The 22,912-nt window shown below is 37.3% G+C and overlaps 1 protein-coding gene across 1 annotated transcript in view; it reads left to right on the top strand.

The window, feature by feature from the left end:
- LOC145241981 (protocadherin gamma-A11-like) overlaps positions 1 to 22,912 on the top strand; it is a 771,034-nt gene that overhangs the window by 78,820 nt on the left and 669,302 nt on the right. The window lies entirely within an intron of this gene.

Raw genomic sequence — 22,912 nt, 5'->3', positions numbered from 1 at the left:
GATGAGGCCTGCCTTTTATTATGTCTTAACAGTATATAATCCAAGAGAGGTGGACATGCCGTAAAATAGATGAAATTTGCATTTTATTGTGTTCCAAGATTCAAATAATAAAAAAGGGGTTGACGTGCTTTACAATAAATAAGACCTTTTTTTGTGTCGCAACTAAATAATTCAAAAAGGTTGATATGCCGAGTCAGCATTTATCAAGGCTTAAAATAAATTGTTAAAAAGGTTTACTTAAACGGATAGATTGACATTGAATGATGATGCATGCTATGAGATTGACATTGAATGATGATGCATGCTATGAGACAATTAAAAATATTTCAATATTGTTTTGCTCAAGACAACTTTTCTTCCTCCTCTGTTTTGTGATAATTTGTATTATTTAGACTACTTCATACAGATTCCCGAGTTTGACATGAAGATTTCCAAGTTCGACAAAATACACTTGAACAAGGTCAGAGGTGACATTAGCCGAAACGTTCTGAGTTTATCATTCAACAAGAGAATGGTAGTTCGAATAATCCAAATAATGCAAAACAAATCTCCTGTCTTTATCGAGAAACACTGCGTTTTAAATGTGAGAACTAAAGGACAAAGAGGAAGCAAGAATTACGGCACTACTGAAAGCAAATCGAAATTTTGCTTTCTCAAAAGAAGTAAAATAGTAACCATAGTCGAGGGCGACCCAAAGGCTTACTTTTTATTGGCTACTACTACTATAGGTAGAAGCACCACTTCTTTTTTTGAGATTGCTCCACTTAATCTTGTTACTTACCATTAGCCTTGTGACTCTCTTGTTTGATCCTTTAATCCTCACAATCCATATCACGGACAAAGGGGAAAGAATTGCTATTTTATTGATCGAAATCTAGTCACCTAACACTTATCATTGGCTAGATTTTTTTACGTTGAAGTGGTATCTGTTTTCTTTTTTTTAACTTCTTACTTTAAATGGCTTCATGCCTTGTTCGGAGCGATTTCCATAAAAAAATTTATAATACTCAGTGTTTAGCAAGGAATCATAAAATACAATTTTGGGTCTTTAGTATAACTCGATTTAGGTTTGAACCCTGGTCTCCTGGCCCATTAATGAACACTTTAATTCGATAAGTAACACTATAACAAAAGGCTTGATATGCCTAAAAAAGAGAGATAAACCCACCTAAACTTCGGTAGTATCTGTTCAGGTTCAGGTAATATAGGGACATTTCTTTGCACTGAATAACAGCAGCAATATTTTTCCTTTTCATGTTTTAGTTCAAAGTTTTATTTTGATGGAGAGAAATAAAGATGGAGCCGTTTTTCTTTTCTTTTTTTTCAAAGATGCGGCTTAATCGTAAGTGATGTTCATATTCAGCTATGAAAGAAGCCGAAGAAGATAAAACTGGAAATTCCATTTGGTTTTAAAAATATGAAGTGACATCCATTTACTTGATAATGTTCCTATTTCCTTGCCTCCCCACGAGGGAAGAGTTAGACACAAGGTCGGTTTTTAATGGTTTTAAAAGGGACACTGTATAGGAACAAAAATGAAAATTGCCTCAGTCTAGAAGGATTTCTCTTTCACTTATCGAGGTCAGAAGAGGTGAAATGTAATATCAGAACAGATAATACACTGTGATCTTGGCCAGAAAGCAAAAAAAAAAAAAAATGAAGAAAAATGGTTATTGGGTAATGTTATCAATAAGATATTGTTATCAAAAATTACCTTTACCAATTTCCACCTCATCTATCTATATATCACACTTCCTCTCTCTCTCTCTCTCTCTCTCTCTCCCTCTCTCTCTATCTCTCTCTCTCCATATATATATATATATATATATATATATATCCTATTCCTTTCTGTTTCTCCCTATTCAATTTATTTTTTCTCTTTCTTTCTTTCTCTCTCTCTCCCATTTATTTCTGTTTCTCTCTTTCTCTCTTTCTCTCTCTCTCTACCTATCATAGCCTTCTCTCTCTTCCTTTCTTTCTCTCTATCCCAGTTCTCTCTCTCTCTCCCTTTCTGTCTCCCTCTTTATCTCATTTCTCTCCCACTCTTTCTCTCTCTCCCATTCTTTTCTACTCACCCTCTTACTCTTTTTTCATGCATACACATGAATATCTCTGCTAGGCATGTTTATGTACAAAATTTCACTCCTTGATTAATTAACGGATCATTATCGATTTTGGACCGGTTCAAACGTGAGACATTACAAACTAACGAAAATGATATTTCAAACTTAGGCGTGACAGACCAACGAAAATGCGATTTGAGAGTTAAACGTGACGAAAATACTATTACGAAGCTAAGTGTGAGGAAAAACAAAAATGCTATTTACTTGAATAACGGACATAGTCTCTTATAGGCATGTCCTGGAACGCCCTTAAAAGATGCATCCATTCAATTTGCGTATTTCGTTATGAAAATGAGTTTTCAAATTTGAGCATGACAGACCAAAACGGACCGACAGACTTATAAAGGTGCATATTCTCATCTAAAAATGATATTCGAAACTGAAATATGACAAATGGACAACGCCTTGTAGCAGTCACAAATAACGACTGATTTTTTCTTGGGAATCAATGCCCCCCCCCCCGAACGACCCGGTCAATGCTGTCCAATTAGCAGGCGAGGTGCATTGATTCTTTCTCTTCCATCAGAAACTATTTAAGCTTCCTCGCGGTACGGGTGTAGATGAACAGAGAGAAACCAGTCATCAGCAAAGATGGACGCACTCTCTTTCCTCGTTTTCCAGCATCGACCATTTCGCCAGAAATAACTGTTGATTGACATAACGACGAAACCGACAGAAGTCCTCGAAGGAACCGACGAAATCCACGTGGGAACCACATGTTTGACTCCACACAGCCGAACATTCTGTTCCTTCGAACATTCTAACCTGTTGCTGGCTTGAATAAATCATTCCGTTGCTTCGTTTATAAAAGAGCTTTTGTTTCTTTAATCAGCGGTTCGCGTTTAACAATTACTTATTTAATTAGGGGGTGCTGACAAGCATTCCCTGAAGTCTCGTACACGACATTGAGCGTGGATGGGTTAAAATAGTGTAAAAAACGGAATTCAGCACACATGGTTAGATAAAGCAGAAAAGTGGAAAATTCCATTCGGAGTTTAAAGGATAGAATTGAGGTTTGTGTTTAAGATATGGCGTCTAGGAGGAAGTCGATATGACAAAAAAAAATGGATAGCTCTTTTTTGTCTTATAGAAATCGCTCCAGACAAAGTGTCGTGGTGACACCCACTCATTTACATATGTGGATAATATTACACATAAATAGCAGGACTCGGTTAGTCTGAGTGTGTGTTAACCAGAAGCCACCGAAGGCCGAGCCGAGAGCAGATATGTTCGCCAGCCAAGACTCTCTTACCTGACAACCATTATGTAAATATACTTTTTCTAATACACTTCTTATTGATCTACTTTTTTTTGTTGAGTCTTCATTTGTATTGCCTTATATGTTATTTGGTTCAACCTGCAAACATAACAGTTGGCGACGAAGATGAACGTCAAACATAACACAAAGCATGAAACCACTTGATATGAGGATTGCGTGGAGGGAGTGTCTGCTTATTTTGCGTCAAATGTTCACGTTACGGCACATCAGTCCTTTCGAGGAGTTTATAAAATAAAAGCAGATCGTACTTTTTTATATTTTGTCCTCGCATCTCTTGATCGTGTCGGTTTCCCTGAAACAAAAGCTCATAATAACAACACAAGTCTCATTTCTCTGGACAATTGGAACTTTACACCCTCTGTTCTCTATCAGTAGTTGTTATCGACTAAAAATGCATAAAAGAACGATCCATGAAAATGCAATCATTTAACCTGCCTTACGTCGCTCTACGACCTTGCGTCTCGGAGGAGATGCACTTTGAAAAATAATGGAGACAAATAGACACACATAGTGAGTTTTATAGATATGTTTCACTTAGACGTCATTCTAATTTATTTATTTATATATTTAATTATTATACACATGTGCCTATTCATAATATTTACTTGTGTTTTTGGAAGTCAGGTGTAAGAGAAGTAACTTGTGAAAAAAAGGAAGTGGGAATTAAGTTATATAGGGTTAGGGTTCTATATATATATTAGGGGCAGAGGAGGGATATGGGTCCCTACGTCACTAACACGTCATTATGCACTCAACGTTTATCTTTGTCAAGGTTGTTTCAATTTTAATCCCAAGTTAACCAGTTTGATTTGGTTTGACCCGTCGATCCCGTCTGTACTTCCGTCTTGGGTTGAGCATATTAGAAAGTAATAAACGGACTGTCACTAGCGTATTAAGCGATGCTCTTTGTGTAAACAAATGGAAGCTTAGGCGTGTGGACAATGTTTGAACATTGTTGAACAACTGTCGGCTTGCTTTTCATTATATGAGAAGCTAAAAAAAATATTTCAAGGTCAAAAACTAGCCAATGATAAATGTCACCCAGATATGTTTTGACTCGGAAAACAGCAATTCTTCCCCTTTGTCAGAAGCATCACTTATGGAAAGTGATGATTAAAAGACAAGATAAGGTAGCGGGAGTTACGGAGGCTGCCGAAAGTAAACCTATGGTCCACGTCCTACTCTCCTTCCTAGGTGTTCAGCGTTACAGTATTACAGCGAATGGACGTCTTTTTTCGAGACTTTTCCGCCAATAGGGATGGACAGAACCTCTTACAGAGGTGCCTTGGCGTGTTTAAAAATGCAATAAAACCTTTTTTTTAATTCTGAATGGCAATAATATTAATAAGAAATGCATCAAGTGATTGATGGTCCTTAGATGCGCGTATAAAATAAGTTATTTTAATAAAGATCTGTAAAAAAATAAAAACGTATTCCGATACATTGTATCGAATATCTATAAATAAGCAGAATAATCGATTGTGAATACGTACATATCTTCATATAACGACGACCTCGATGAATAAATTCATGGAGTCTTTTCTTATTTCCGCTTTTTATTTAGCCAAGAAGTTACTGATTTTTTTAACTTGAATATAACGTTAGAGATTCTTTATTTTTATGGAACCTTAATCGAATTTTAATACAATACTAGCAGGCTGTCCGGCGAAGATATATGGAAATATGATATTTTAATTTATGCACATTTCATATTTGTTATATAAACTCATTTATCTACTGATTATTATATTATAACTAATATATAGTAATGATTTCAAAAGTTAAAAATATATGGGTGCCATCAGCTAGAATCGAAACCTGAACATTTTGCGTCCAATCTTCATCATTACTGTTTGAGCTATCGACAGAAACGTTAAAAATGGAGCAACTTTAACGTATGAATGTATATAAACACATGCGTAGAAATAACACATTTAATCGACATACGCCTGCCAGCTAAGTACCATTTTTTTTTCATTTTGATCCATGAGCAGCTACTTTTACCGGCTAAAAACCGAATCGAATTTGTTCCACACGTCCAAATCCACTTCATATAAAGTTTTAAGTCTATAGATCAAAAATTGACAGAGGAGTTTGGCAGAGACCGTTCCTTCGACACACAGACAGACAAACAATGTTAGTTAAGAAAGAAATAGCGACAGCTAAGAGGGAATTTACGGAAACCACTAAAAAACGCATCGAAGCACAAAAACTAGGAACTCGTGACTTCTGGAAAATCTACAACAGTGTAGTAAATAATGGGCAATCAACAATTCCCCCACTAACCAACAATCACGAGATTGTTTGATCAGCAACCGAAAAGGCTTACATGCTTGCCAGTCGGTTTGCCTCAAACTCCACACTCGACCCTTCCAACCACCCCCTGTCTCAATTTCCTATGCGGACAGACGCCACGCTAGACGACCTGAAAATCACCCCTGCTCAGGTGCATGGTATCATAAAAAAACCTTGACACTTCAAAAGCATGTGGACCCGATTTCATCTCAGCTGTGCTATTAAAAAAGTGCTCAGCCGAAGTAGCTTCAGTTCTCTCCAAACTCTATAACAAATGCCTTAATGAATCTTGCTTTCCGGGCTGTTGGAAAACTGCTTCTGTTGTACCAGTATTCAAGAATTCTGGCGAAAGAACTGACCCATTAAATTATCGACCTATTAGCCACCTCCCACATTTTGCCAAAATATTTGAGACCTTAATTAACCATGCTCTAGTCCAGCACCTTACAGATGCTAAACTTCTGACCGACCAACAATATGGATTTAGACAAGCCTGTCCCACAGCAGACATCCTCACTGTAATCTCTGAACACATATACCATTCACTGGACAAAGTGGGCGAGGGAAGAGCGGTAGCTCTAGATATATCTAAGGCTTTTGACAGGGTATGGCAGGAGGGTCTCCTCAGGAAGATTAGATCATACGGTATCACTGGTAGAATACTTAACATAATTAAATCCTTCTTAGATAAGAGAAAAATCCAGATTGTCCTCGACGGTCGTACATCTAAACAATATGATATAAATGCGGGAGTGCCCCAGGGATCTATCCTTGGACCTCTACTGTTCCTGATATTCATAAATGACCTCCCCGACAAAATTGCCTCTGAGATGGGTATATATGCTGATTACACCGCACTATAGCAGGCACGACAGGAAAACAAATGACCACATATCTAAAGTAATGGCAGAAATACTAGAGGATGACCTCCAATCAGTAGTGGAATGGGGACAAAAATAGATGGTCATGTTCAATGCCGCCAAGACTAAACTGGTTTCATTCAATAATTACAAGAAACCTTCTCTACCACCTATAGCAATGGCCAACGACTCTTTATCTGAGAGTACGTCTTTCAAGCTCCTTGGCCTAACGTTCACAGGAAACATGAGTTGGAACAATTACATCGAGGGCATTGCCAGGGCCACTGCAAGGAAGGTGGGCTCTCTCTACCGTGCTAGAAAACTACTAACACCCGAAAGTATCCTGTACCTCTATAAGGCAACCATTCGCCCATATATGGAGTATTGCTGTCATATTTGGGCTGGTGCATCGGCTACTAGTCTCTCGCTCATTGACAGGGTTCAAAAGAGAGTCGCAAATCTGATAGGCCCTAAACTGTCATCTAAGCTTCAGCCTCTGTCCCATCGACGAAACGTTGCATCTCTCTGCCTGTTCTACAAGTATTTTAATGGTGAATGCTTTGATGAATTGCAAGCACTTGTGTCCCCACGACGTGAACACCCTTGACAGACCCGACAAGCTGCAAAATCCCACCCCCACACTGTAGAGATCCCTAGATGTAAAAGATCTTTCTACTCCGGTAGTTTCTTCCCCAGAACGCTAGACTTTGGAATTCCATTCCAGGTCACTACTTCCCCAACTGTACTGACATGCAGAAGTTCAAGTGCAACGTGAACCAACATCTTGCTGCCCAAATCCCTACATAATACCCCAGTAGATTTCACTAGTCCTGACTCCTTTTTGAATGGGTATCTTAAACTTCACTTGTCTTTCACTAGTCCTGACTCCTTTTTGAATGGGTATCTTAAACTTCACTAGTCTTTCACTAGTCCTGACTCTTTTTTGAATGGGTATCTTAAACTTCACTAGTCTTTCACTAGTCCTGACTCTTTTTTGAATGGGTATCTTAAACTTCACTTGTCTTTCACTAGTCCTGACTCCTTTTTGAATGGGTATCTTAAACTTCACTAGTCTTTCACTAGTCCTGACTCCTTTTTGAATGGGTATCTTAAACTTCACTAGTCTTTCACTAGTCCTGACTTTTTTTTGAATGGGTATCTTAAACTTCACTTGTCTTTCACTAGTCCTGACTCTTTTTTGAATGGGTATCTTAAACTTCACTTGTCTTTCACTAGTCCTGACTCTTTTTTGAATGGGTATCTTAAACTTCACTTGTCTTTCACTAGTCCTGACTCCTTTTTGAATGGGTATCTTAAACTTCACTAGTCTTTCACTAGTCCTGACTCTTTTTTGAATGGGTATCTTAAACTTCACTAGTCTTTCACTAGTCCTGACACTTTATTGAATGGGTATCTTAAACTTCACTTGTCTTTCACTTGTCCTGACTCTTTTTTGAATGGGTTTCTTAAACTTCACTTGTCTTTCACTAGTCCTGACTCTTTTTTGAATGGGTATCTTAAACTTCACTTGTCTTTCACTAGTCCTGACTCTTTTTTGAATGGGTATCTTAAACTTCACTTGTCTTTCACTAGTCCTGACTCCTTTTTGAATGGGTATCTTAAACTTCACTTGTCTTTCACTAGTCCTGACACTTTTTTGAATGGGTATCTTAAACTTCACTTGTCTTTCACTAGTCCTGACTCTTTTTTGAATGGGTATCTTAAACTTCACTTGTCTTTCACTAGTCCTGACTCTTTTTTGAATGGGTATCTTAAACTTCACTTGTCTTTCACTAGTCCTGACTCTTTTTTGAATGGGTATCTTAAACTGCACTAGTCTTTCACTAGTCCTGACTCTTTTTTGAATGGGTATCTTAAACTTCACTTGTCTTTCACTAGTCCTGACTCCTTTTTGAATGGGTATCTTAAACTTCACTAGTCTTTCACTAGTCCTGACTCCTTTTTGAATGGGTATCTTAAAGAGAAATTTTACATTAAAAATCCTGAAACCATACAAGAATTGAAGAATAACTGCAAAGAAAGTGAGGAGTAGTATTTGTTTTTTGGGGGAGGAGGGGGATTTTTATTTTTCATAACGTTACTTTTAATTGCCATTTTTTCTGTTCAGAAAAACTCACGCACCTGAACTGGATTGAAACATTATAAAATTACCTCTCTTTAGAAAGATTTGTCCTTTACTGGCTGGAAACAGAAAACGAAAGAAAATAGTTCCAGCATTTGCAATTTTTATTATTTTATCTTTAGTTTCATTGTATCTACCTGTTTCTTTCGTAGCTTCAATTAACAAATGAGAGCCACAAGTAAATAGATACCCCCGCATCACTCGATTTCTCTCGAAAATTATCAACAAATAAACAACAACAATGAAATACGAGGGATATGCCACTACTCTCTATGCTACTATTGACAATTTCTTTTTCTCCATTGTTTCCGTCCCCCCCCCCTCTCTCTCTCTCTCTCTCTCTAAATATCTGCAAAAAAAAGGAATTACAATAACTAAAATAAATATTTGACATTTTTCCAACATTAATCTATCCATGTATCTATAAGAAGTGAATGTGTCTGTCTGTCTGTCTGTCTGTCTGTGTACATTTCCCTACACAATAACTCTGTCAATGTTCAGTCTACAGACTCAAAATTTGATATACAAGGTATGGAGATTTGGAAAAATCTTTGTAATCCGTTTTCATCCAGAAATTTGGCAGTTAAAGTTCCACAATTTGACCTTTGAGAACTCTACCAGACTCCACCGCCAATTTTGGGTATAAACAATTGAAATTTTAGATATAGGTTCCTTGGACATGGATCTAACTTAATAACTTGATTTGAGTCCAAAAAATCAATGTTAAGGGGTCATAATAGAGGTCAAAGTTTAAAAAAATTTAACCTCTGCGGTCTTTACCAAATTGCTCAGACAATTTCTGGTCTAAACATTTGAAATTTTACATGAAGTGTATTCAGAGATAGGGTAAGCTTTTTAATCGGTTTGGGTCGAAAATTTGAGCTACCAATATATAAATGTATGTACGTATATTATCATGTCTGCCTAAAACTTTCGACATAGGTGACGGATAAGTATCGTTTTGAAGCTCGACCCTTCAAACGACAAATACCGAAAAATTGGCTAAAAACATTAATTTCTTCACCCTCAACTGGCATATTTCTACAGGGAAGGGTCGCTTTTTTTAACCGATATTTTCAGAAGTCATCCCCTCTTTTCGATTGTCTAGCCTTAATTTAAACCTACGTCACTTCTGGTTTGGCAGTGGTCGTAACAGCAAAGACATCACGTTTTTCCCCCGTTTTTTCCTCCTTTGTGGTACAGGTTCGAACCTGCCTTCCTACTACCACATTTTTTTTTTTTTTGCTCAACACACACCTCCAAACATTCGGGCAACACCGGGCACCCATGCTAGTTTAGCATAAAATGATAATCAACCGGTTTCTCAATTTTGGGACAGAAAAATTGAGGTGATGGTATTTTTGTTTTATCATCAATCTTTATATTTTAAAATTAAATGCACTTTTTATGATCTACATTTTTTTTTTTTTTACACTTGAAGAAAAAAATGATAATTATATAAAATTGCCGTGTTTTGCTAAGTAAAAGTGCCGATAACGAACTTCACTGAAAAAACAACACAATTATTTCCTTTGTGATTTTCCCACTAAACTAACCCTAACCCTAACCCTCATCCTAAACCTAACATAAATTGAAACTAATCCTATCCTACGTTCATATTTAAACATAAAAAATAAACAAAAATAAGCCTCATCCATCCTCAAATATACACACAGTGAATCCCCACTGTAAAACTTTTTATGGGTATTTTTTATAGTTACACCATTCTTTTATATTTAATCCTGGGCAATGGTAGGACGCGGATCCTGCTAGTAAATAAATGTTTGTTTGAGAAATCGGTCATTATTCTCCGAACAACGTAATGTGAATTAAAAGTGAAGCTTCCATTAATATTTCTTCATTCTTAGCGAAACTAAAACTTAAAACGACAACTGCATTAAAACAGATATTGGATATGTTCATAAAACTTAGATCTTTAGTTTTATTTAAAAAAAAAAAAATGAATTTTTATTAATGGGAAGCTGAAAAGATTTCATTTTCATGAACACAAATAAAAAGGACATATTTTCCGGATTTCGATAACGCACACTTCTTCTCCAAAACGTTTATATATCTCCACAAAATATTATTTTCATTTTTATTTTTTCTCTTTTCACATTTCTATATCTATTCGACGTCGTACCCGTGATCCGTTGGGTGATAATCAATATCACTTTTTAATCGACTTTGCTTTCAGTCTGAAATTTATGAACTCTAAGTGACATATCTATAAAAAAAAAATATATTTTTAAAGTAAAATTTAATTATTACAGAATCATTTGCTCATTAAATTATTCTTCATTGGCGTCCATCGATCATGTCTGATTTTGTTTCTGTACCCTGAAAGGGGAGGCTACCAATGAGCAGTGTAACCATTCTTTGCGCGTGGCGTGTTTCTCTTGCCACAGAGCTTTTCTTTGCCTCTCTTGAGGTCGCTGGTGACCTGGTACCTCCACAGGTCACACTAGTAAACAAGTGCCTCCCAGCTTTTAAGGTCCATGCTGACCTCTTTCATTTTCATATCTCTTTTATATGAATTTTTGAATCGAAGCTGGAGGCGACAGCAGTTTTCTATAGAGGAGGTCCTTTTTGGATTCTGTCATCCTGCATTGGTGGACATGTCCAAGCCAGGACAGTGAACTCTGACCCAAGAGATTGTCCACACTGGTCGAACAACATGCTCAAGAACCTCGATATTGATTAATCCTGACCATTTGACACTCAGCATCCTCCTCAAATTATGCATATGAAAGGTGTGGAGTCTCTTTTCCTAATGTGTATACAAGATCCAAGATTTGCTGCCACACAGCAGCATGATCACGACTCAAGCCCTATATACCGCCATCTTGGTATTGACTGTTAATTTCTTGTTCTCCTACACACTGGGTCAAGTCTGGCAAATTTGAAGGTTGAAGAGCCTATGTGTTTGTTGAGCTATGGTCACATGTCAAGACAGTTTTTTATAGTTGAGACTCCCCCCGCAGTACATGAACATTTTCATGGCTTCAAGTTGGTAGTTGCTGATGGTGATTGAAGAGGCGAGGTCAGTGTCCTGGGTCAAATATTGTTCTTGATCAAAGTGATGGTCAGTTGAAAGTCATCGAGAAGTGGTCTATGAGAAGCTGGAGGTCAGTTAGTGCAGATCGTGAATGAGGATGTTGTGGATCTTGATTTTGACTCTCAGTTAGCGATGCTGGAAAGTTTACCATCTGAACGTGTGTAGAGGTAGATCCTCTAGATGACATCACCAAATGCATAGTTGAGCATGACAGCAAAGTGGATGCTGAAGAGGGTTGGAGCAAGCACATGTCTGCTTCACGTCACTCTCCACATCAAAAAGCGATGATATTGCTTCATCAAACTGCATAACACCCTTCATGCCCACCTAAACCGACTTCACGATGCTTAAGAGCTCCCTTAGACAACACTTTATATGACGCGACTCCAGTGTTTTCCCCCGAGAGTTCAAGCGAATGCGGTCCTACACTTTGGGACGTCCAACTAATTGTGCATTACTCATTTTTACCCAAACACTTGGCCAAACTTTATAAGTTATTCCCGGGTAGTGGACAAATGTTGAATTAATTCTCAACACATAGATAGCAAAACACGTTCACTTATATGGACGACCTGTTCAACACACAGGTACTCAATCAATACACTTTAATTAACTGCATTTATAAATTAGAATGGACCGGAAACGAGTATTTGTTTTACTTCAAGTTTATATACAAAACCGATCTCCCACTCTAACTTCCAAAATAATTACTATTTTGAGTTTTTTTCTTATTACTGCCAAGTTTTTTTTTAAGAGTGTTCACACGTAATCTCCTAAAAAAATAGAATCTTATTTCTTGAAGGAGGTGATTTACATAAGGATGATCATCCACAAATTTACCAAAGCTTGTTAATAAAAATGATAGAGTAAAAATTTTCTTTGAAAGGGATTTAAAGTACAAAAAAATAATCTTAATTCGCTGGCATCAATTGAAATGGATGCCTCTCGTCTAGGGGAGGCCCCATGTTTTGATAAGCTTCTGGGTTTGACCTTTACTCCTGATCTTAAATGGAGCACATACATCAAGTCTGTGGCCAAGGTTGGTGGGAAAATAGTGAGATCCTTCTACCGCTCCAGAAGATATCTCACTACTGATGCAATTCTCTATCTATATAAGAGCCAAGTACGTCCAAAGATGGAGTACTGCTGCCACATCTGGGCAGGAGCTGCTAAAAATAGCCTATCCTGCCTTGACAGAGTACAAAATAGACTTCGTGGCTTAGTGGGGGATGCCCTTTTCTCTTCCCTGCAACCTCTCTCCCACAGAAAAGACGTTGCGAGCCTGTCTTTGTTCTATCGTTATTTCCGTGGCAAGTGCTCGTCTGAGCTCCATTCTCTGGTCCCCCCTCACCAATCTTTTTCAAAAAACACCCGACTAGCTGAAACCACCATCAATAATTTTCCCCACTCTTTATCTGTGCCTAAATCAAAACGTAGATTCCATGAACAAAGCTTCTTTCTTAGAACTACACACCTGTGGAACTCTGTTCCGCTTGCCTGTTTCCCTTCCGACTTCAACCTGGATGTCTTCAAGTCCAACACAAACAAATTCCTGATGAACCGCCCCCCTAAGTAATGACACCTTATCAATTCTCCAATACTATTGCTACACTATCCCATTTATTACTGTACACACAATAACCCTTATCCCCGAGTGGCCATTGGGCCTTGATAAGCGGTGAACTCCATGTAAAAAAAAGAAAAAAAAAAGAAAATAATTTTTTTTATATCTTTACTTCTGTTTACCTCAAGTTAAGCTCAGTCAACAACGACTATGTGTTTGCAATGCGGCATGTCTGTTGTTTGCAAATGCGGTGTAGACAGTGCATGTCCTTTCAGTGATTTTCACTTTCAGACAAAAAAGGGAGTTAACTTCTCTTCGTTTACAATATAATAAAATTAATATTATTACGATTTATGGGAACAAAATTTGCTTATGAATCAGCATAAGAAAACATTAATTGACCGATTCATTAGTAATCGGTCGATTTACTTATTAGTGTAACCTTAGTTGTTGAGCAGGCTGACAATGCCTTTAGTGAGCTCTTTGAGAGTTGGCAGCTTATCAAGCTCCTCCATGGTGGGAAGGGACTGTGTAGATTCATCTGAGATGGTACGTTTCCTGTTGTTGAAGTTAGTGAAGTTCTGTTGTATAACAACCAAAAAGGAATTAATTAATCTCAAATAAGTCACAAAACAAAAAGGATATATTTTGTATAGTTATGTCGAGGGTGTATACACTCGACGTCAACCACCTCAGCAAAAATAACCTTCTTAGTGACATGGAATATGGTTTTCGTTCTGCCATATCAAAGGCCTTCAATAATGTATGGCATAAGGGTCTACTTTACAAGATTTCCAGCTACGGTATAACTGGAAATGTTTTCTCTATCATTAAATCATTTCTCTCCGATAGGCTCATAAGAGTAGTGGTTGATGGGCAGAAATCAGAGGACCTCAATATTAATGCTTGAGTCCCTCAGGGATCCATCCTAGACCCAACTCTCTTCCTGATATACATCAATGATCTCCCAAAACACATACTTAAATCATTTGTTGATATCTATGCTGAAACACGACCATCTATGGCGACACATCAAAGGCCGTAAATGACAGAGTTCTTGCAGATTCTCTATCTTCTGATCTTGAGCGAGTGGTACAGTGGGGGAGGAGGTGGCTGACTACTTTTATTGCATCTAAAACCAAACTCTTATCTTTACATCATCAACACTCTGATCCCAACCTGGCTCTCGTCTAGGGGAGGCTCCATGTTTTGGTAAGCTTCTGGGCTTGACCTTTACTCCTGACCTGAAATGGAATATGTGCATCAAGTCGGTTGCCAAGGTCACTGGAAAAATGGTAGAATCCTTCTACCGCTCCAGAAGATATCTCACCCCCGATGCAATCCTCTATCTGTATAAAAGTCAAGTACGTCCAAGGATGGAATACTGCTGCCATATCTGGGCAGAGGCTGCTAAAAACAGCATATCCTGCCTTGACAGAGTACAAAATAGACTTCGTGGCTTAGTGGGTGATGCCCTTTTCTCTTTCCTGCAACCTCTCTCCCACAGGAGAGACGTTACGAGTTTATCGTTACAACCATGGCAGGTGCTCGTCTGAACTCTGCTCCCCACTCGCTTATGTTTCATGATAAACACCCGCCTAGCTGTAACCACTGTCAATAATTTTCCCCACTCCTTATCTGTGCCAAAATCAAAACGTAGATTCCATGAACAAAACTTCTTTCTTAGAAGTGCACGCCTGTGGAACTCTGTTCCGGTTGCCTGTTTCCCACCTAACTACAACCTGGATGTCTTCAAGTCCAATGTAAACAAATTCCTGATGAACCGCCTCCTTATGTAAGACACCTTATCAAATCTCCAATACTAACGTACTGTACACACAATAACCCTTATCCCCAAGTGGCTTCCAGGCCTTGATAAGTGGTGACTTCCTTGTAAAAAAAAAGAAGAAAAATTTGTAAGGACTGAAATCCGTTGTGTGTGCTAACTGAATGTCTATGGTTCTTCACTATGTAGACCATATGTGGTCTTATCTATATATGTATATGGAACCGTCTATTTCTTAGTGTTTTTGCTGTGTGGGTGTGTCAGACATGTATTGTATGACATACCTTTTAAACTGCTGTTGGCCGCCTGTTTTTTTTTTTTTGCCCTACCTGGGTGATTCGCCATCTGCCATTGGGGGAGCTGAAATCTTTCGAAGAAATGACCCAAGATGAATGATTTGGTTTTATATGAAAATTTTATTTCAGTTCCCAAATATCTGGCTTCTGCATTTCTCCTTGACTCCAATTTGAGACACATCACCTCCCTCTCGGGAGGGAATGGGGACCGTTTTACCCATCTGTTCTCTTCGGAATCTGAAATCTAATTCAACCAAACTTACCTAGCTTCTCAAAAAACCGGAAGAAGGACCACGTCACTACGTGACACCGAGCTTGATGTGTCTGTCAAAACAATGACACTTCAACTCTGTGTTTACTTTGCCAGTTGGATAATAATTATGTAAACATATAGATAGACAGATATATAGATCGATAGATCGATAATTAACCCAACTATTATCCAACAGTCCTCTACCCATCTGTTCATCTGCTTGATTCTATCGGTGATAAACTCCTCACTGGTTGACTTTAGTGAGTTTGTCATACTGAATGTTGGAACAAGTGTCTTCATGAAGTCATTGTAGACGTCCGCCTGGATGTTCCCGGTGTCTTTGGCCTGTTAAATGTCCTGAAAGAGGTTGGTTCAGTATCGGTTGATATAACTCCTACTGTGATCAACTTTGACACAGCTGCATGGAAAGTATATAGCGTGTATTGTTGCTTCTTGTAGTTAACCAAGGCCATACGCTTTTGTTTTAGCAGTGGGGTCAGGTCAACTGCATAAGTGTCAATTTTTTTTTTCAATTTTCTCATCAGTTTGTTCAAGCTGGGGATGTGGCATCCAGTAGGATGCCAAACATTCACCCACTATATTATATATTCCAACCAAGATTCTGACCACTCCTTTAAGTGTAGTTGTTTAAATTTCTCTTGCACTTGGTTTATCGGGTGTAACGCCTCACTTGAGAAGGTGGTTAAGGACCCTTGTCTATCTGAATTCTTCTCTCGTGTTGTCTAGACTCCTCTGAGGTTGTTACATTAAATCTGGTATGCTGAAAGCGAACATCGAAGCAGCAGGCAGGAAGAAAGACAAACCCATGTAGTCTATCTACAGAAGCGTAATTTTCACAAAATTATGTACAAAAATGTTTTTACAATTCTCATTCAGATTTTGTAAGTTCTTTTCAAAGTCTCAAATCTCTTCACAGACAGCGACAGACGGATGGATATGGTAGGGAGGGGTCACGTCTCTATACGGTCTATTCGTCTCGAATCTTAACTCCAACTAAAACTGGAAACTCTTTACTCTGGCTAATTTTCGCACGGCAATCGTATATATAGTAAGGTATGTGGATGGGGTGGAAATTCCCTTAGCCAATAAGATTTCGCCACAAAATCGAAAGCTTTTAGGGTTTTGCGTGGGTACAATTCCCACCCTGAAATCTGAATTACTCATTCTCACGATTTTCAAGGCCAGGTGTCAATTCTGACATCCAACCCTGGGTTCATTTAAGGCCAGACAAGGTTATAAGTGAAATTTCCTGTCATCAACTTTTAGCCATAAAAATATATTTCTCTGGTTTCAAACAATATCTATTTTGACATGAAATAAAATATATATATTTATCTTCTCTATCTTAAATCCTTGGGTTATCTGGCGTCACCCGGGAATACAAAGCTACCTCAGCGTAGTTCTAACGCTCCTCAATGTGGGGATTACGTTACATTCGCCCCCATTAGACTATATTGATTCATAGAACCAATGGAGTCTAATTCCTTAACACACCACTCCATCCCGTTTTACGGTTTGCCGTCAGATTTTTTTTACAGACCCCTCTCTCCATCCTCAAATTATCTGTCAACAAGATAATATATACACAATCCCTTATCCACCCTTTTTTATGCAGGGTTCTCCCCTTTTTTCATTCAAAAGTTCATAAGAAAATTGCTGTTATAATTACTGGAATGATAGAGACCTTTTTAAGATATTTATTGATATTTTGTTATATTTTCTTTCTACATTATTGGGGACACTAACTTCTACTAAGGTTGCTTCTTTCATCTTCTTTTCTCATATCACTGTGTCAGGCTTAATAGCTCCATTTTCTGATATGTAACGGCAGAAATTGCATAGTCATAGTGGATGGTGGATGACTTATTCCTAACTGTTGTTTCTGGTACATGTCTCGAGGACTTGCTGCTTCATTCAATATTCAACGCACTACATTGTATGGCATTGTATAATAGCGTCTACTAGCAGAACCTTACAGTTGGATGTCAGGTGACTCACACCCTCTACTTGTGTGTGGCAGAACCTGCACTTCTTGTTATTACTGAGACCACTCCTCTTCTTAAAAATATTCATCAACCCATGATCATAGGCAGCTATTATAATCCTCTCCTGATCATAGTGAAGCGATCCTCTTTTTAATCAAGTCTACAGGGCTTTCCTTATCTATATAATGCTGGGTTAATTCATCCAGGAATCTTTTTGCTGAACTCGGGAATCTGCACCGAATTTAAGGCTCCTAAAAGTCACACTAGAATTGTCCGCAAGTACCCGTGGTGCAGTGGATAAAATACTTGATAAAATTCTGTTGTAAAAGTTATAGTATTCTGAAGGTTGAAGGTTCAATCCTCAGTGTGATAGACACTCCAAATAAAATTCGTAATTACTCAGGAACTTCTACTGAGTCAGGGCTGACGGAATGAGAGCATGCTACCTCTGCGAATCAAATAAAAAGGTCTTTTCAAATTTCATGCAGATTCCTGAGTTCAACAGAAAGGTTCTTGAATATAACAAGATACACCTGGAGAAGGTTAGAGGTTAAATCGACGAAAACGTTGTGAAAATAATACACAAGATAAGACCAGTAGTTTGAAGAATTCAAATAATGTGAATGAACGATCTGTTGTCGATTATATTATAACTAACAATAATTTTCCTCATTCAATCCCGAGCAATATCAGGTCTTCCTGCTAGTATGCTATAAACATGATTTAGCCTGATTATTATATAAAAAAAGGTTGGTATGTCGTAAAACAGACAAACTAAATAACATATCCTCGCTGGAAAGCATTTCATAGAAAGTATTCCATTTGGGGGCGGAGAATCAGCGATTCTATAAAATGCTAAAAGGTGCTGTCCCCATTTTTACACCATTTTTTTTTAATTATAAATGTTCTTACTTCTTTCTGTTTCATAAAACCAGGTGTCAATTTTACTCGGATATTTTTTCCAATTTCCGAAACATTTATACTGCAATATATTCTTTTTAATTCCTTTCTTGCAAAAATTGAAAAATTGTCACTGAAATGCAAAAGAGTTCCACCTGCTCAGACAAGCAAAGAACTCAAAGTTTCTTTTCTCAAGAAACAACAGAAAAAAAGATCTTAGATTGAACCTAAAAAAGATTTCCATTGTTCACAAGCATGGGAATATTAAAATAAACCGAGTGAATCAGGTGGCGCGAGTAGTTCATTTGATGTGGAGAGGCAGCAACTATATCACAATTCTTTGAATTTTCTTTTTCTAAAACTATTTTGGCAACGTATTTTCTTATTGTCAAATAATGTGCTTCTTTTTTTTTTTTTGCAACGCTGTATAAAACGTTGCACCTTTGTAAATTGAAGCCATCAAAAATCACAATAACTAAAACTGCTACTTTCTTCGGGTTTATGTTAAAATCAGCTCAGTAACATTTCAAATCTATTTTGGACTTAAAAGGACATTTCTGTAAAAAACAAAAAACTAAACTTCAATATTATTATTTAGGACTAGAAACTCCCGCGTCCTGGACGTATGAGGCAGCCCTATATTTCTTTATATATATATATATATATATATATATATATATATATATATATATATATATATATATATATATATATATATATTTACTATCATAATTATCAAATACCTACAGATACTAGTGTTTCATTCTTTCGGGAATCTTCAGTGCAGGGTGTCACGATTAACACCAATCGATAGATTCGAATCCGGCGACAGAAGCCATCTCTGGCTTCATTAGCAAGGACCATATCCATTCGGCTACCATTAACCGCGAGAAATGTTGCTGAATTTTAAACATTTATTTCATTAAATGTTTTTAACGCCAGTCAGAGTGATCTAATCATTATATCAGGATCTGCGCATAAGAGCTTAATTGACCGACATTTTAATTCAACTGAAAGTTCTCACCGATAAGAAACGAGTTTCTTGAAGGGGCTAACATCACATATATATATATATATATATATATATATATATATATATATATATATATATACTAGTAGGGATAACCTGGTTTTTCCGATTCCCGATTCCGATTAATTGTCCAAATATTAATATATATATATATATTCTTTGTCTTGCTTAGAATAACAAAAATTCTTTGATATTAAACTCAACCACGTCATTTCATTTCAATGATAGTTTTTTGAAATTCATTGAATTACAATTTAATTTATTTGCTCAATCTTGCATATCGAGCAATTCTTGTTTAGATGGGATAACATAGAATATTACTGCCAATAATATTTTGTAAACCTACAATCTCACGTTTACATAACCACTGATTGTTAAATAAAAACTATTCCGAAGAATATATATATATATATATATATATATATATATATATATATATATATATATATATAGTAATTTATAAAATATATATGGCAATTAAGCTACACTGAACATTCCGCGTTTCATCCACTCTAGGATTCTTCAGGCTTATGCGCGAATCTTGTGGTTGTCTGTCGTTTTATATACGCACCTTCTATTGAGATTTTAGTTAGCCAATCAGCTTTCTAGTATCCACCGCGCCCTTCTTATCAGCCCATGAACATGCACTTACAGGACAAAGACCCATTTGACCTCTGGTTGACCTGATTCTTTATGTGTGTTCTATTTAGCCTGGATATCTTGTGTCTTGACCTGTTTTAAATCTAGGTTAGTTTTTTTTGTATATATATATGTATATATATATATATATATATATATATATATATATATATATATATATATATATATATATATATGGGATTTGGTCTATTCAAAATATTTCTCAAATCAAGTTCGAAATAAAAAGCATGCATTACGGTATTGTGGCTGTTTACAGCTTTTCAGTGCATTTAATTAGAACAGTTTTTCAAATCAAAATTTTCGTAAGTGCCTTACAAAATAGATAAAAAAAATATTAGTATACGTACATATGTACAGATTGGAGGTCTTCCTCTAGTGTTATTGCCATTTCCTTAGATATGTGTTCATTTGTTTTCCCCTCGTGCCTGTTATAGAGCATGGTGTCATCAGCAAATATACCCATCTCCGAAACAATTTTATCAGGGAAGTCATTTATGAATATTAGGAATAATAAAGGTTCAAGAATATTATATTGTTTAGATGTACGACTGTCGAGCACAACCAGGATTTTTTCTTATTTAAGAAAGATCTAATTATGTTAAGTATTCGTCCAGTGATACCGTAAGATCTGATTTTCCTGAGAAGACCATCGTGCCGTATGTCCAAAATAATGTCGTTTACAGATTACTAGAGATACTACCTGTTGGTTGATACAGTCTCTTAGTTAGTAATTTGTTCACTATTTGATCCCTAGAATCTTTCTAAGACACTTGAAGTCAAACGCATCTAATTTCTTTTCCTGGCTGATTTTGATGTGCCAAATTTAACTTTCGTATTGCAGTGTCGACAAAACATTCTTGTGCACCCAATACTGACGACACAGTAAATAAATAGGGTGGAACGATAACATTGTCGCCCTAGAAAAGACATGATTCCATTTCCGTTTGATAAGAAACGTTTTTGTGTGTTGCTGTTGCAGACCATCTACTAGTTGGCTATTTGTGTTTAAATTCCAAGAGTGATAGGGGCCTTCTCTCATGTCTGAAAGTGACACAATGTTAAACGGGCGAGATCGGAGATGCGCCGCTGTGCAACTCATGCTCTCTACCAATCCAAGTTATGAGAACAGGACCATTGCCAGCATCCTCAAAATGCATCGCTGGATTGTCACGACTAACAGGGATGTGCTTAGGGTGGTGAAAACAAAGTTTCCGGCCACAGTTATGGTCTTTGGTTTGTTTTCAAGTGAGGGCCACATCATGACATATCACATCTTCAAAGTCGGTTTAAAAGTCAACACCAATGTATATCTGGATGCGCTGAAGAGTGTGGTGATCCCCTGGCAGACCCTGTGTGTGGCAACAGAACTCTGCGCCATCCCACAAGTCCAAAAACCCCCAAGCTTGGCTTCAGAAGGAGTGCTATGACTTTGTACCATGCTCTCACTGGCACACGCTTCCTCAAACGACCAGAAACCGCTGGATTACTTCGTTTGGTCATTCGTCGGGAACATCACCAACATAACCTCCTACAACACCAAATCCAGCCTGATCGCCACTATCCGCCAAGTATTCGACAAGCTCCTGCCGGCGCTTATGGAAAAAGCATGTTCCCAGCTTCGGACCCATATCGAGGTGGTGATTGTGGCTTAAGGCGGCAACATTGAATAGATGTCAGCTCTATTACATAATCAAGATACTTGAATTCATTTTTCGAATTAATGTTTTAAAATAAAGCTGTAGTGTTGTTTTCGTCAGGGTTACAAGTTTATCGTTCCACCCTGTCCATAATTTACATGGAGGCGGGAAATATAGACAAGGAGGAAAGCACTCCATACGACTACGTCTTTCAATCCAATCAAAGAAAATGTCATTCAACCAATCTTATTTTCGTAATTAATTCAACAAATTAAATTTTGTATATGATCTGATTGAATGAAAAAAAAATATCCAATCATCTGATGTGTCTAGACTTTGCTGACATAATGTATTTATGATTCAATTTATTTCAAATTTGTTTTCCATTTAAACACTCGTTTTCATTTCCACTTTTTATTTTTAGTCTTCAATTTAATGTGAAAACTATTAAACGATTTGTAATCGTGAAATATATAAATCAAATCCACGATTTAATTTTGACCGGCATAAACTTTTTTTGCGTCTCGATATTGATAGAAGTAATTACAATCTTTTGTAATTGCGAAGTCATATTCACTCTAAGTAAGGCATATTACCACTTGGATATAAGGGGTTACTTGTGGAACTATACAAGAAATAAGCGAGATGTCAATTTACATTATATTTAAATTTCTGCTTCTCAATACAGTCAGGAAAGCAGATGACTGCGAGCGAATTCCAAAGTTTAGCAGTCCGAGGGAAGAAGCTATTAGAATAGAAGGCTTTCCGGCATCTAGGAACCTCTACAGTGCAGGGGTGAGATTTTGTTGCTAAATGGGTTTGTTGGGGTATGCACGCCGAGGAGGGGGCGCACACGTGCAATGAGTTCATTAGAGTATGTTCCATTAAAATGCTTGTAAAACAGATCTAGGGATACAAAATTGCAGCTACAGGACAGAGGTTGGAGGTTAGTTGACAGAGTGGGATGTATAAGAGTGCAGGCTCTTTATTGAACCCTCTTCAAGAGGGAGAGACCAGCTCTA

Source organism: Euprymna scolopes, chromosome 21, assembly GCF_053919585.1.
Source record: "Euprymna scolopes isolate OS-2025 chromosome 21, ASM5391958v1, whole genome shotgun sequence".
Classification (NCBI taxonomy): domain Eukaryota; kingdom Metazoa; phylum Mollusca; class Cephalopoda; order Sepiida; family Sepiolidae; genus Euprymna; species Euprymna scolopes.
This window is presented reverse-complemented; position numbering and strand designations above follow the sequence as displayed.